General features: G+C 44.7%; 2 protein-coding genes across 5 annotated transcripts in view; one reads left to right on the top strand and one right to left on the bottom strand.

Moving 5' to 3' along the window:
• Positions 1 to 3,937, bottom strand: part of LOC142906828 (uncharacterized) — a 76,825-nt gene extending 72,888 nt beyond the window's left edge. The window contains exons 1-2 of one of the 4 annotated variants that reach the window (XR_012930518.1): positions 3,829 to 3,937; positions 3,306 to 3,391 (exon numbers count right to left, since the gene is read on the bottom strand). The gene's annotated coding sequence lies outside the window, so the exon portion shown is untranslated. The other 3 variants (XM_076055431.1, XM_076055432.1, XM_076055433.1) reach the window with 3 other exon arrangements.
• The window catches only part of LOC116957235 (uncharacterized), a 479,173-nt gene that overhangs the window by 57,642 nt on the left and 409,084 nt on the right, over positions 1 to 12,447 (top strand). The gene's annotated exons all lie outside the window — the stretch shown is intronic.

The raw sequence follows: 12,447 nt of genomic DNA, 5'->3' as shown, positions 1-12,447 counted from the left end.
CAACACATTACATAAAATCCGTGATCTGGTTCCGTCTGTAAAAGATGTGATTCCGGACATACAGTACCCTGGTGTCTACAAACTAATTTGCCTCTGTGGTAGTAGTTACATTGGAGAAACCAAACGCCATGTCTCGGACCGTATTCGTGAACACAAAGCAGACCTTAAACACGGTAGGACTAACACCTCGGCCGTGGCAGATCATTGTTATAATTCAGTAGGCTCACATGACATTGACTTCTCCAAGACAGACGTTATTTGTAAGCCATCTGGCTACCATGAGAGATTAGTTCATGAGGCTATCCACATATACAAGCACAGAGACAATTTCAACCGAGAAGATGGATTCTGGCTTAGCAATCATTGGAAGGATTTGATAAACCATTTCAGGTCTTAATTGATTGTTCACGCTTAGGGTGGCTTTCAGACAGCATACATTAATTTTTCGTCTCCCCCCTCCTCTTTTCAGAACATAGATGGACTCGTCCTTCTAAATAAACTGCCAAATCGCTGCCTGTGGCGCCAACGTATTTTTTAAATAAATAAATGCACCGTTTAAAAATAAATAAATGCAAACCGCCACTTCTTTCAAATGTTTCTTGCCGTTGGTTTTTCACACCTGATGACGACCGTTTGCGTTAAGGTCGAAACGCCGTGAGAATTTTTTTTGTTTTATATATATTTTATTATTTTATTGTTCCCCTTCAACGTGACTTTACCGAAAGAGCTAAGATTATAGTTGAAATAAACATTGAGAACCCATGTAAAAAAAATATTCCAAGACAAAAAATAGTATGAAGTTATGTAAATAAAGCAGACTTTGCGCATGTTTTTTTCGCGAACAAAATTGCGACATCATGAAACCTACACGCCCCAAACTATCCATGCGTATTCACGGGTGAGTTGGTGTTTTTCGTACTATTTGTAGCTTACCTGTTCACCTTCAACACCTGTTATACCTGCACATTCCAACCCCCCGCCGCTGAATCCAACCCCTGCGCTCCCCCCCCCCTCTCTTTCTCTTGCCATGTGTTAAAGCCCGGGGCATTCCCACTACTTCCGGTTTGCCACACACACAAACACATGACATTTCATATACTACAATTCCACACACTCACCATAACATAAATGTCTGCATTGCACTGCTATAGTTCTCATTTACCACGTTATCCTTTCCAATTATCAGGCCTGCGTTTTTGCTGCCAAATTCATCCACGTCCAGCTCCTTACTATCCTCTCTGCTGCATGTGCACCACTCATCTCTAACACACACTGCAATATTTATTTTAAAAAAAACATGTACTATTCTAAAATATCTACATCTACGTACCAGCCCTACCAAGCTCCTTCTACACAACATAAGACGCTTTACAACACCTACGATTAAATACATCAAGTCTACATTGCATTAAAGCATTCGTGACTCAGGAATTCATACTCTTTGGGTCTTTCGGTAAAGTCACGTAGATAGAAAACTAATTAAAAAAATCACGACGTTTGCTTGTGTTGCGATCGAAACGTCGTGATTATTTATTATTTTTCAATCTACGTGACTTTACAGAAAGACCCAAAGACTATCTACATTACATGTTAAGGAATAAAAACATGTACATACAAACACTATAAAATAATTATATATGTACACACACCACCACATACTATTCATACCCACTTCAAACAAAAACAATTACTCCCTCCAACAACTTATACTTCGTTCCCTTGCGGCGATGTCTTCACATTCTTAGAACGATAGCACATTCAACTATCATTACATTAACAATCTCTACACAGTATTCACTCACACACACTATTTACTCTTTTTTCTGCTTATTTTGACTCCACCTATAATGTTCCTCGTGGAAAACGTGCACTTCTCTTCACCAAAGTCGATTACAATAATTGATACAAGAGCTGCAATGGCTGTATCTAGAGCTAATGAAACTCCTGAACACAAAGAAGTGAGAAAGCATGCTGCCTGTGCTGCCATGGCTGCACCTATTGATGACATTTCTAAACAAGAAGACTGCATGCCATTAGTGCTGCGATGGCTGCACCTACAGCTTATGAAACTCCAGTACAGCAAGAAGCAAGACAGCATGCGACCAGTGCTGCGATGCCTGCACCTACGTTGAACGCAACTCCTTAACAGCAATAAGCTACAGAGAAAACAAACACAACACAGCACAAATGGCTGCTGCCACAGCTAATTAAACTCCAGTCCACCAGCAAGCAAGACAGCTTGAAAACAGCACTACAATGGCTGCAACCAGGTGTCTACCCTGCAGTCAAAAGGAAAATCAATCATTTCCATACATTCCTCACTTTATTTACACTTTTGATCCATTGTCATTCGTTGCATGTATACTTCTTGCAGCTACTGCCATGCAATGATATGGAAAGGAGACCCTCCAGGGCTATGCTGCAACAGTACCATGGTTCAGGTGCCCACAATTCATGACCATCCCGAGCCTATTAATGTATTGATACCTGCCAACACTGCCTATGCGAGCCAATTCTGAAACAACAATAGAAGATAGAGCTCATGCTTCCAAATTACATATTTTGGCACCAACTAACTCATCCCAACATCTGGCTACATGCCCACATTTAAAATGCAGGGCCAGGTATATAATCGCATTGGCAGTCTGCTGCCACTAATGACCTGCCTACATGACCACAGATCTACTTGCATGTCTGACAATAGGTGACAGGCTCAACAGCATTGCAACAATGTCATCAACACCAAGATGCAAGTCCAACTGCTGTTGCAAGACATGCTCCATAAGGATAACTCTTTATGTTCAGTTTCATATCTACATCTTCGTACCAGCACTACCGTTGTACTCTGAAGATGACTTCAGAGTACGTTGTCATTCATGCCGACTAAACTCCACGTGGTTAACATGAATGCCACTTAAAACGCACATTTAGAGTCAACATCACCACGCATTTAGAGTATTCGACCGATATACAACATCTGAAGTCGCTGTCATTTTGACTGCTGAGCAACATGACACTCGAGGTATCGTTTTGGAACTGAGGAACAATACCCGACACGGAATTGAAATACACCGATCCTATGATGCTCTTCAATGTCCACTGATTTTATGGTAAGGTGATGATGCCTCGTATTTCCTACTTCGCCAAACTGATCCAGCAACAGGCTTGCTTAGCTCTCCAACACACAACCGGTGTGCTGTACTAGCGACAAATTGGCCACGTTCTGTTAACAGGACAAACCCTTACTAATTGGTGGCGGGTTTCACGACACATGTATATATTTACGCGATCTAACCCAAACAAACCTGTATTATGGATGTATATTTGAAGTTTGCGCGTCTCTCTCCCCGTGGTCGCGTGGATTTTCCTCCGGATCCTCAGGAGGTTTTCCCTGCACATTTAGAGTCAACATCACCACGCGTTTAGAGTATTTGACCGATATACATTTAAACACGTTAATAAGCCACTTTGTTGTGGGCAGGTCGCTTCTGAAAAAGAGCGGTATAGCAGCTCAAGTGGGCTCTGCCTGGTAAAATAAAAAAAACTGTATAAATATTTAAAATAAACCAAGTTTCAAAGTAGTGAGCCAGGTGAAGACAAATTAAACTTAAGCAGAGAATTAAAGCAAATGCAATCAGGCGAGGGCAGGAGGCAAGGCCCCGCATACCTAGGCCCCGCGTTGTAATGTTCCAACCTGGACATCGATTCCATACTCGCTGCTACTCAATTGATGTCCCTACGAGAGAGAGAAGGAGCGAGGCTCTACCTGGGTAAACAACAACAACAACCACCACCACGACAACAACAACCACGATGTGAATTTCTCACCTCGGACCTCAGAGAGCGCGCGCGAGGAGCAGCTTCCTGTAATCTTGTGACGTCACGCTGCAGTATGAGATGACATGACGTCACTGTCGGGGTACAACGCAATGAACTCGAAACGCTGTTTACGAATAAATTACGTCAATGACTCGTTTGTGATTTGGCTTAGCTTTGCCCAAATAAGGATTTCACCATATTCTTTGGGTCTTTCGGTAAAGCGGCTGTCCATAAACGACGCCTATTTAGGGGGGGGGGGGGGGTCAGACATTTGTGACGATATGTGACGAGAGGGGGGGGAGGTTGAGAAATGTGACGTCACATCAAAATGCGCAACTTTAAATAAATATATAATTTTGATTGAAAACTTTCGTGACTGCAGGGATTCATATTCTTGTTTCTTTCGTGACTTTACCGAAAGAACCAAGAATATAAATATATAATTGTTATAACACTAATTGTTATAACAACACTCCTACAACAGAGTGCATCACCACATTAGATATGCACGACAATGACAATAGTTTAAAGCGATTTGAAGCATGTTTTGTTTTCAAAATGGAATATGGTTTGGGGGGGGGGCAGAGCTTTGTGATGTCATATTTGAGGGGGCGTCTGACTTTTTGTGACGCCGTGTGACGAGTGGGGGGGGGGGATCAAAAATCGTCCAAAATCACGTGGCGTCATTTATGGACGGCCCCAAAGCTACGTCGATAGAAAAATAATAAAATTAATAAAAACAATAAGAATATCACGACGTTTCGATCGCAACACAAGCAATCGTCATATCAGGTGAAAAATATAGCGGGAGAGCTGCTGAAGCAGGAAAGAATATATGTTTGCAGCGCTGCTAAGGCAGGAAGTTATAAAGATTTGAGGGTCAGTGGGCGGGGCTAGAGATTATATTTTCATGTAAATGTAAGATCGGGTAAATTTTGACAAAATAAGCTGTGGGGGTGGCCATTGTATTGTGAGAGATTAGCATGTCAATGTAAGAAATTTGCTTGGAAATATAAGCTCGGAGAGAGCCATCGCCACATGGAGGTGGAAAAGGATGGCAAGCCGCCATTTACTAACACAGCTAACGGTGGTTCTGTTAGTGAATGTAACTCAGAGAGTCGAAAATAACTGCTCACATCGGTAGCTAGGAAGGGAACACATCCAGTTAAGACATAAGCTGGTTAATACCGTCCTTCTAATGATAGCTCAGTGTGTACCCATCTTCTCGGCTGAAATTGTGTTTGTGTTTATATATCTGGATGGCTTCATGATCGAATCTTTGCTGATAGCCAGTGGGTTTGCAGAGTACCTTCATCTCGTCATCCTCTCAGCCGACAAGGGCAATGCCACTGTCATCATGGACAAAACCACATACAATAACACAATTCAGGCCCTACTTAATGATGGAAGCTATACCAAAATCAATAGAGATCCCACCAACAGCCTGGTTACGAAAACCAATAATATCATCACTGATTCGACATCTTTAATCGAACCAACTCAACAGCTTTCCTTAAAACCCTCTGCTGCTAGACCACCCAGATTTTATGGCTTACCAAAAATCCATAAAGAAGGTACAACATTTCGTCCTATCGTCTCCACAATTGACTCACCCACCTATAAACTGGCCCGATTTATGTCTGAGACCATACAACCATTCACTGGTAAGACCACCTTAGCTGTACTTAACTCAGCTCATTTGGTATCGTTAATTAAGGACATCTCACTATCTCCAGGTGATGTGCTCGTTAGTTTCGATGTAGTCTCTTTGTTTACCAAAGTACCTGTGCCTGACACCATTGCAATCATTGAATATTTGGTCCATAAAGGACTGAATGCTGATGTACCGGCCCTGGTTAGACACTGCCTCACCAACACTTACTTCACCTGCAATGGAACATTCTACAAACAAGTTGAAAGTACCCCAATGGGTTCTCCCTTATCTCCAGTTGTAGCCAATGTTTTCATGGAAAACAGTGAGACAGATGCCATCCAGGCATCCACTCTACGTCCGTCCTTGTAGAAGAGGTACGTAGACGACACGTTCATCATCTGGACACATGGCCTACCAGCTCTGAACCAATTCGTCAACCACATCATTTCCATAGACTGTAGCCTGGTTGAAGGGAAACAAGAAAGTAATAAAATATATATAAAACAATAAAAATTCTCACGACGTTTCGACAATAACACAAACGGTCGTCATCAGGTGTCGGTTTGCAAACCGACACACCTGATGTGTTATGGTCGAAACGTCGTGAGAATTTTATTGTTTTATATATATTTTATTATTTTGTTGTTTCCCTTCAACGTGACTTTACCGAAAGAGCTAAGAATATGAATTACTGCAGTCACGAAAGATTAAAAAAAAAAATGTAGCCTGGTTATTAAGTTTGGTGCGTGTACTGGCAGTCTATAATGTAGACTGTAGCCTGGTTCTTAACCTCGGTGAGCGTATTGGCATTCTATAATGTAGACTGTAGCAATGGTTATTAAACTGTGTGTACCCTGTGCAGGTACACTGTGTACACTCTGTATGTACATGGTGTGTGTACAATGTGTGTGTACATTGTGTACACAATACATGTCTACACTGTGTACGTGTGTGGGTGGTCCGAATCAGTTGGGCGGCATTATCTTTTCATCAGCTGCGCAATGCTGTGTGGAAGCTACCTGGTTTGTCGCTCCACATGAAGCTTCGGGTCTTCTCGGCCACAGTCATGCCCTCCCTTCTCTAGGCATGTGAAACATGGACCCCTCTAAATGGAACATCTGCGCAGGTTAGAAACTCTCAGGCTGGTATGCCTACACTCAAATTGAAGTAAGCGAAGTGGTAGCACATTCTCTATTTATTGCAGAGGTTCAAGGTTCAAATGGGACAGGCACCCCTGGCTACTCCAGAAACATTAACCAAAACATGCACCGTCTGCTTAACAGTGGATGTGTAGTGGGTTCTACGGAGATGCACACAAGAAGCTTGGAGGCAACACGTTTATTATAACACCCCAACAGGGTAGCTGCATAAACGTACACTTGATTAACTAGGCCACAACGGGGTAACTATACCACAACGGGGAAACTACATAACTGGGTCAGTCAGTAACATACTGCCTGACCCACGAACATAAACATCGAAGACCGAGGACCGAGGATCGAAGAGACATAGCACCGACGTGTTGATTCCAGAAGACAGCCGCGATTGCTCTCAGGCCATCCCTCTTATGCTGACGAGCGTGGACTTGCTCCGCCTCCGGCACTTCCCCTTCTGGATCTTTCCAGAAGGATCTGGAGCCAGCATCACATGTCCCTCAAGCCCCCTTTTGGGCCCCCTTGCTACCCAATGCCGGTCACGTGCCCTCTCGAGGTCACCCAGACTGCCATGTTCTCACTCGATTTCTCTCTCACTGTTACCAGGACTATGCTCCCTAGGGCCCGCTTCTGTGGCATACCCACTTTGTGCCAGAGAGAGATCCAATACACAAAGCTCCACTCTTGTGATGGTAGCTGGTGCTAAAAGCCATAGCGACTCCATTTATGTCACTACATCACCCCCCCTCCCCCCCCCCCTTTATAAAACACAGCAGTTCTGGCTGATCACTATTCCTTAATTACCAACAGTAACAACAAAAATGCCTCCCAAATTTTTCTGTGCAACAATAAACCCAACAACAGTCGGCAGAAAAATATACACAGTTACCGAGAAAGTGAAAAAACCCCCACACACTCAGAAAAAAACTTTGCAATTTGTACAAGGACTGACTCAACCTCCAGACAATGTGTACATCAACCGAGGAGTACCCAAAAAAAATTTCCGCGCATGACCAACACAACCCCCAGACAATGTACACCCCCAACACCCACAACATGTCACAACCCACGAGCACATGAAGGACCAAGTCCAACCGACAGCACAATCCGGCTCGTGTGTGCGATCGTGTGTGCGATCTCCAACAGCGTAGGGATAAATAAGACGGTGTGGAAGGGTCATTTCAACAGCGGACTTAAAGAAGGCCTAATGGATGCAGCCCCTCCCAGGAAGAAAAACAGGAGGAGCAGGAGTGGGTGACGGCCGCTTCACTCTCCCCAATCCACATCCGGCCGGCGCAACTGGCAACTCCAAGGGTGTCAGGTGCTGGGATCCTGTGGGTGGAAACCAGAAAACTCCTAAGGCACGACCTCCGCGGACACACGCCCCAACTCGTCGGACACATCAGCCACCCAGCCCTTGGGTAGTGGAGATGAAGGGATCCCGCCCGGCAAAGAAAAAAACGCACACACCCCTCGACACAACAAGGACGTCAGTGTCCCCTGCCACCGTGCAACCATCCCATCAAACAGCGCGCAGCCTGTACAACTTTGCTCCACAGAACGGTAGGCACCCCAAAGTTATAGTGTTACAACTCTCCTTCACACACATCAGCAGCCCTACTTTGAGGACCATTATGGACATTTCATGTCACCCTTTAGCACCCCTCGCTTTTCCGAAATGGCATCTCAATTACAAAATCGTACACGTCAACCGGGGGGTTCAGTCAATCATCGATGCCACCATTGTGTGAGTTGATTCCGTAACAACGACACATGATGCACGGTACTCATCACATTTGCACACTGGGACCTCGGCAAAAACCCGTTACCACCCCCCCGACGCGGAGTTTCACTTTAACAGTAGCACATGTTGGCCGTATCGGGAGGGAATTTAAACCGCCTCTCTCACCAGGGCTCGCATTGTAGCATTCGGCTGTACATAATCAAGATGGAGAGGACACATCAACGCAATTTGACTGCCAGATGGCAGCCCATCGCACCCTAGATCCACCAGGATCATAAGGGGCATTCTCGCACGAAAAAATCTGTGCAATGGACAGGATACAGCCAGTGACTTTGAAACACTGGACCTGCCATTCGGATATCCCCATTACAATAAAAACAAGATTTCCTCGGGGCTTAGAGCACCCGAACTTTACGGCAATGCAGTATACAGTCCGCACAAAAATCGACGATCTCGACGGCAATGCAGTAGACAGTCTCCACAATCATAAACAATCCCGAGCAATGCTCCAACAATCCCGAGCAATGCTCCATACAGTCTGCACATAAATAGAAGATCCCGACACCGCAACTTCAAAAAAACGATGTTATAATGCGCACAACTGACACGGACGCCACGGCCATCCGTCACCCAACCCAACCCAAAAAACTTACCCGGCGCACTAAAAACGATGATGTGTCTGCAAGTGCCAGGTGTGGGATGTGTCACTACTTGCCTGAGGACCCAGAGGAACGAAGGACAGCGTGGTGGAAGATGACGGCATCCCAGGGAATCTTGCTTCTCAGCACGACACTCAAAGCAGACAGCGGGGGTGCGCCTGGGATGAATGGAGGTCCCCCTCCACAGGCGTCGTTCTTGGCGGGAAGCATGATTTTGGCGGGAACCCTGTCCCACCAGATCACGCTGCCTTTCGAAGGTTTTCCGTGCGCGAGAAGCAGCAGCGCCGGAGTCGTCTCCCTGCGGCCCCGGCACACCGACGCGTTCGACCGGCTCCTCTAGCTCCGAGCTCGGCGAGCAGTGCAGCTACCGCTAACAAAAATTTATTTTAAGAAATCGGCGGGCCAGCGCTATGTGTGTGGCACTTTCTCCCCGGCGGTGGCAGCGTGGAGACGTTTTTTTCCACCCACTGTAGAGCCACCATTGCTCGTTTTCCTCGATGTGGCGGCGGCTCTACGATCTTACATTGACAATCTAATCTCTCACAATACAATGGCTACCTCCGCAGCTTCGGCGTCGTGGAGATAGCTCTCCGATTTACTCGATCTTACATTTACATGCAAATTTCATCACTAGCCCCGCCCACTTCGCTTATGACCCTTGGGCTACACCCATCTTAAACCTTTATAACATCCTGCCTCAGCAGCTCTCCCGCTATTTTTTCACCTGATGACGATTACTTGTGTTTTTCTATCTACGTGGCTTTAGCGAAAGACCCAATGAATATTATCAGGAAATTAAATAATGGAGATTACACATCAATTATCGCCCCCTACTGAAAGACGCATGCCCACATGCAGGCTGGTGCAGGGCCACCTTTTGCCACAAAGAGGTAGCTGCCACTTGGGGGTGCTCTTTGAGTGTTTGTGATGAGATAGGATACGAAACTCCGAGTTGCTGAGGCAATTAAGCAAGCACCATATAAATGCAAATATTATTATAACATAGTAAATGTTATAGCTTATTGGCTCTCACTCCTGGTTAGATATCTACTCAACCCACCGGACCACAAATACTGGCCGCTCTTACTCTGCAGGTTGAAAGTAGGAATTGAGTGTTCAACTTCACATTATTTTCATTCAAGGCAAGTGACAAAGGTGAATCTATTGGAGCTTCTTTGTCTCAAGCTTACACATCTACCGGGTCTCCATTTGACTACGTATTGTCTAAGAAGTCCAGCCAAACCTCGAGTTCCACAAACTGCTGGAAGTTGTCTCGCTCTGCCTCAGAATTCTCCTCCTGCTTCACGTTGCCTCCATCGATGTGAAAATCCGATTTTGGAGTTGAATCTTCATATTCACATTTTACTTTCACTTCTTCGCTCTTCACTGTCACTTCACATTTCACCTTCGCCTCTTCATATTTCACTATGATATCTTTCAAAGTGTCCAAACTGGGATTTACTTCTGGTTCTTGTTTCATGAGGGATGGGCTCAATGCAACACTTTGACTTTCACAAGCCGATTTCAGACTCCACTCCTTGGAGGTCTTCCAATGCATGGGTGTTATCTGGTATCCTTGAAGATTTGATGAACGTGCAAACGCATTCTCACACACAGCGCACTTGAAGGGTTTCTCTCCTGTGTGTGTTCTCTGGTGTTGTTTAAGACTAGATGAAACTGAAAATGCCTTCCCGCACAGAGTGCATCTGAAGGGTTTCTCTCCTGTGCGTGTTCTCTGGTGGGTCTGAAGAACTGATGACTGTGAAAATGTCATCTCACACACAGTCCACTTGAAGGTTTTCTCACCCGTGTGTGTTCTCTGGTGGGTCTGAAGAGCTGATGACTGTGAAAACGCCATCTCACAAACAGTGCACTTGAAGGGTTTCTCTCCCGTGTGTGTTCTCTGGTGGGTCTGAAGAGCTGATGACTGTGAAAACGCCATCTCACACACAGTGCACTTGAATGGTTTCTCTCCCGTGTGTGTTCTCTGGTGGGTCTGAAGAACTGATGACCGTGCAAATGCCTTCTCATACACTGCGCACTTGAAAGGTTTCTCTCCAGTGTGTGTTCTGTGGTGATTTTTAAGAGCAGATAAAAGTGCGAACGCCTTCCCACGCACAATGCACTTGAAGGGTTTATCTCCTGTGTGCGTTCTCTGGTGGATCTGAAGATGTGTTGACAGTGCAAATGACTTCCAACATACAGTGCACTTGAATGGTTTCTCTCCTGTGTGAGTTCTCTGGTGGATCCGAAGATGTGTTGAACATGCAAATGACTTCCAACACACAATGCACTTGAAGGCTTCTCACCAGTGTGTGTTCTCTGGTGCTGTGTCAGGTTTCTAGGACGATCCGTCCTGTATGGACACTGGTCGCATTGATGCCTTTTTGTACCGAGCTGCGGTGAGTGCCTTTGCTCCATCAGATCAATTCTGCAAAGCAAAGAGGCAAAGGAAGCGCCAGCTGCAGGCAGAAAAAAATATCCGCACCATCTACATCACTATCAAGATACAGAGGAATGCATATTTACACAGTTATATGCGAATTGCACGTCTATACTCTTTTGTTGTTTTGGTAAAGTCACGTAGATAGAAAAATAATAAAAATAAAGTGAATAAAATATATATAAATACTGTAGCCTGGTTCTTAGTCGGAGTGAGTGTACTGGCAGTCTATAATGTAGACTGTAGCAATGTTTTATTAAGCTGGGTGAGTGTACTGGCAGTCTATAATGGAGAAAAAACCTTGGTGAGGGTACTAGCAGTGTATAATGTAGACTGTAGCCTGGTTCTTAACCTCGGTGAGTGTACTGCCAGTCTATAATGTAGACTGTAGCCTGAAAAAAACTTTTCTTTTTTAGGCTACAGTCTACTTTATAGACTGCCAGTTTTGTTTTTCTAGGGCCATTGTGATATTCTCAAACTACATAATTATTGAAGATGCTATGTATGCATGGGGCCAGACCGAATTTCCGTTACAAGCCAAGTTGAACAGGAAAAGGCTCTAACTCCTGGTCATGCAGCTTTAGCCGGGTCGGCAAAAAATCATAAAAATCCTCAACGAATGTAAGCAGAGGCAGAGACATTGACAACAAAGACAACCCAAAGCCCCAAGCCTCTTTACGGTACCATAGGCACATTCTTGGTTCTTTCAGTAAAGTAACGTAGAATGGAAATAATACAATACAAATAAAACAATAAAATTATCACGGCGTTTCAATTGCAACACAAGCAATCATCATCAGGCGTGAAAACCACACCAAGAAAATTTGAAAAAAGTGGCGTTTTTTTAAATGTTAGCACCACGGACAGCAATTGGCGGTTGGTCAGACGGACAAGTCCATGGCCTTAATTAAATCAAGAAAGCATTGATTTAGTTTCTGCTGATATTTCGTACTCCTGTGCTGTACCCAATGGAC

The sequence above is a fragment of the Petromyzon marinus genome, chromosome 71 (genome assembly GCF_048934315.1).
Source record: "Petromyzon marinus isolate PM22_M1 ecotype Great Lakes invasive population chromosome 71, UKy_Petmar_22M1.pri1.0, whole genome shotgun sequence".
Classification (NCBI taxonomy): domain Eukaryota; kingdom Metazoa; phylum Chordata; class Hyperoartia; order Petromyzontiformes; family Petromyzontidae; genus Petromyzon; species Petromyzon marinus.
Note: the sequence above shows the minus strand (reverse complement) of the source record. Positions and strands in the feature narration are given on the sequence as shown.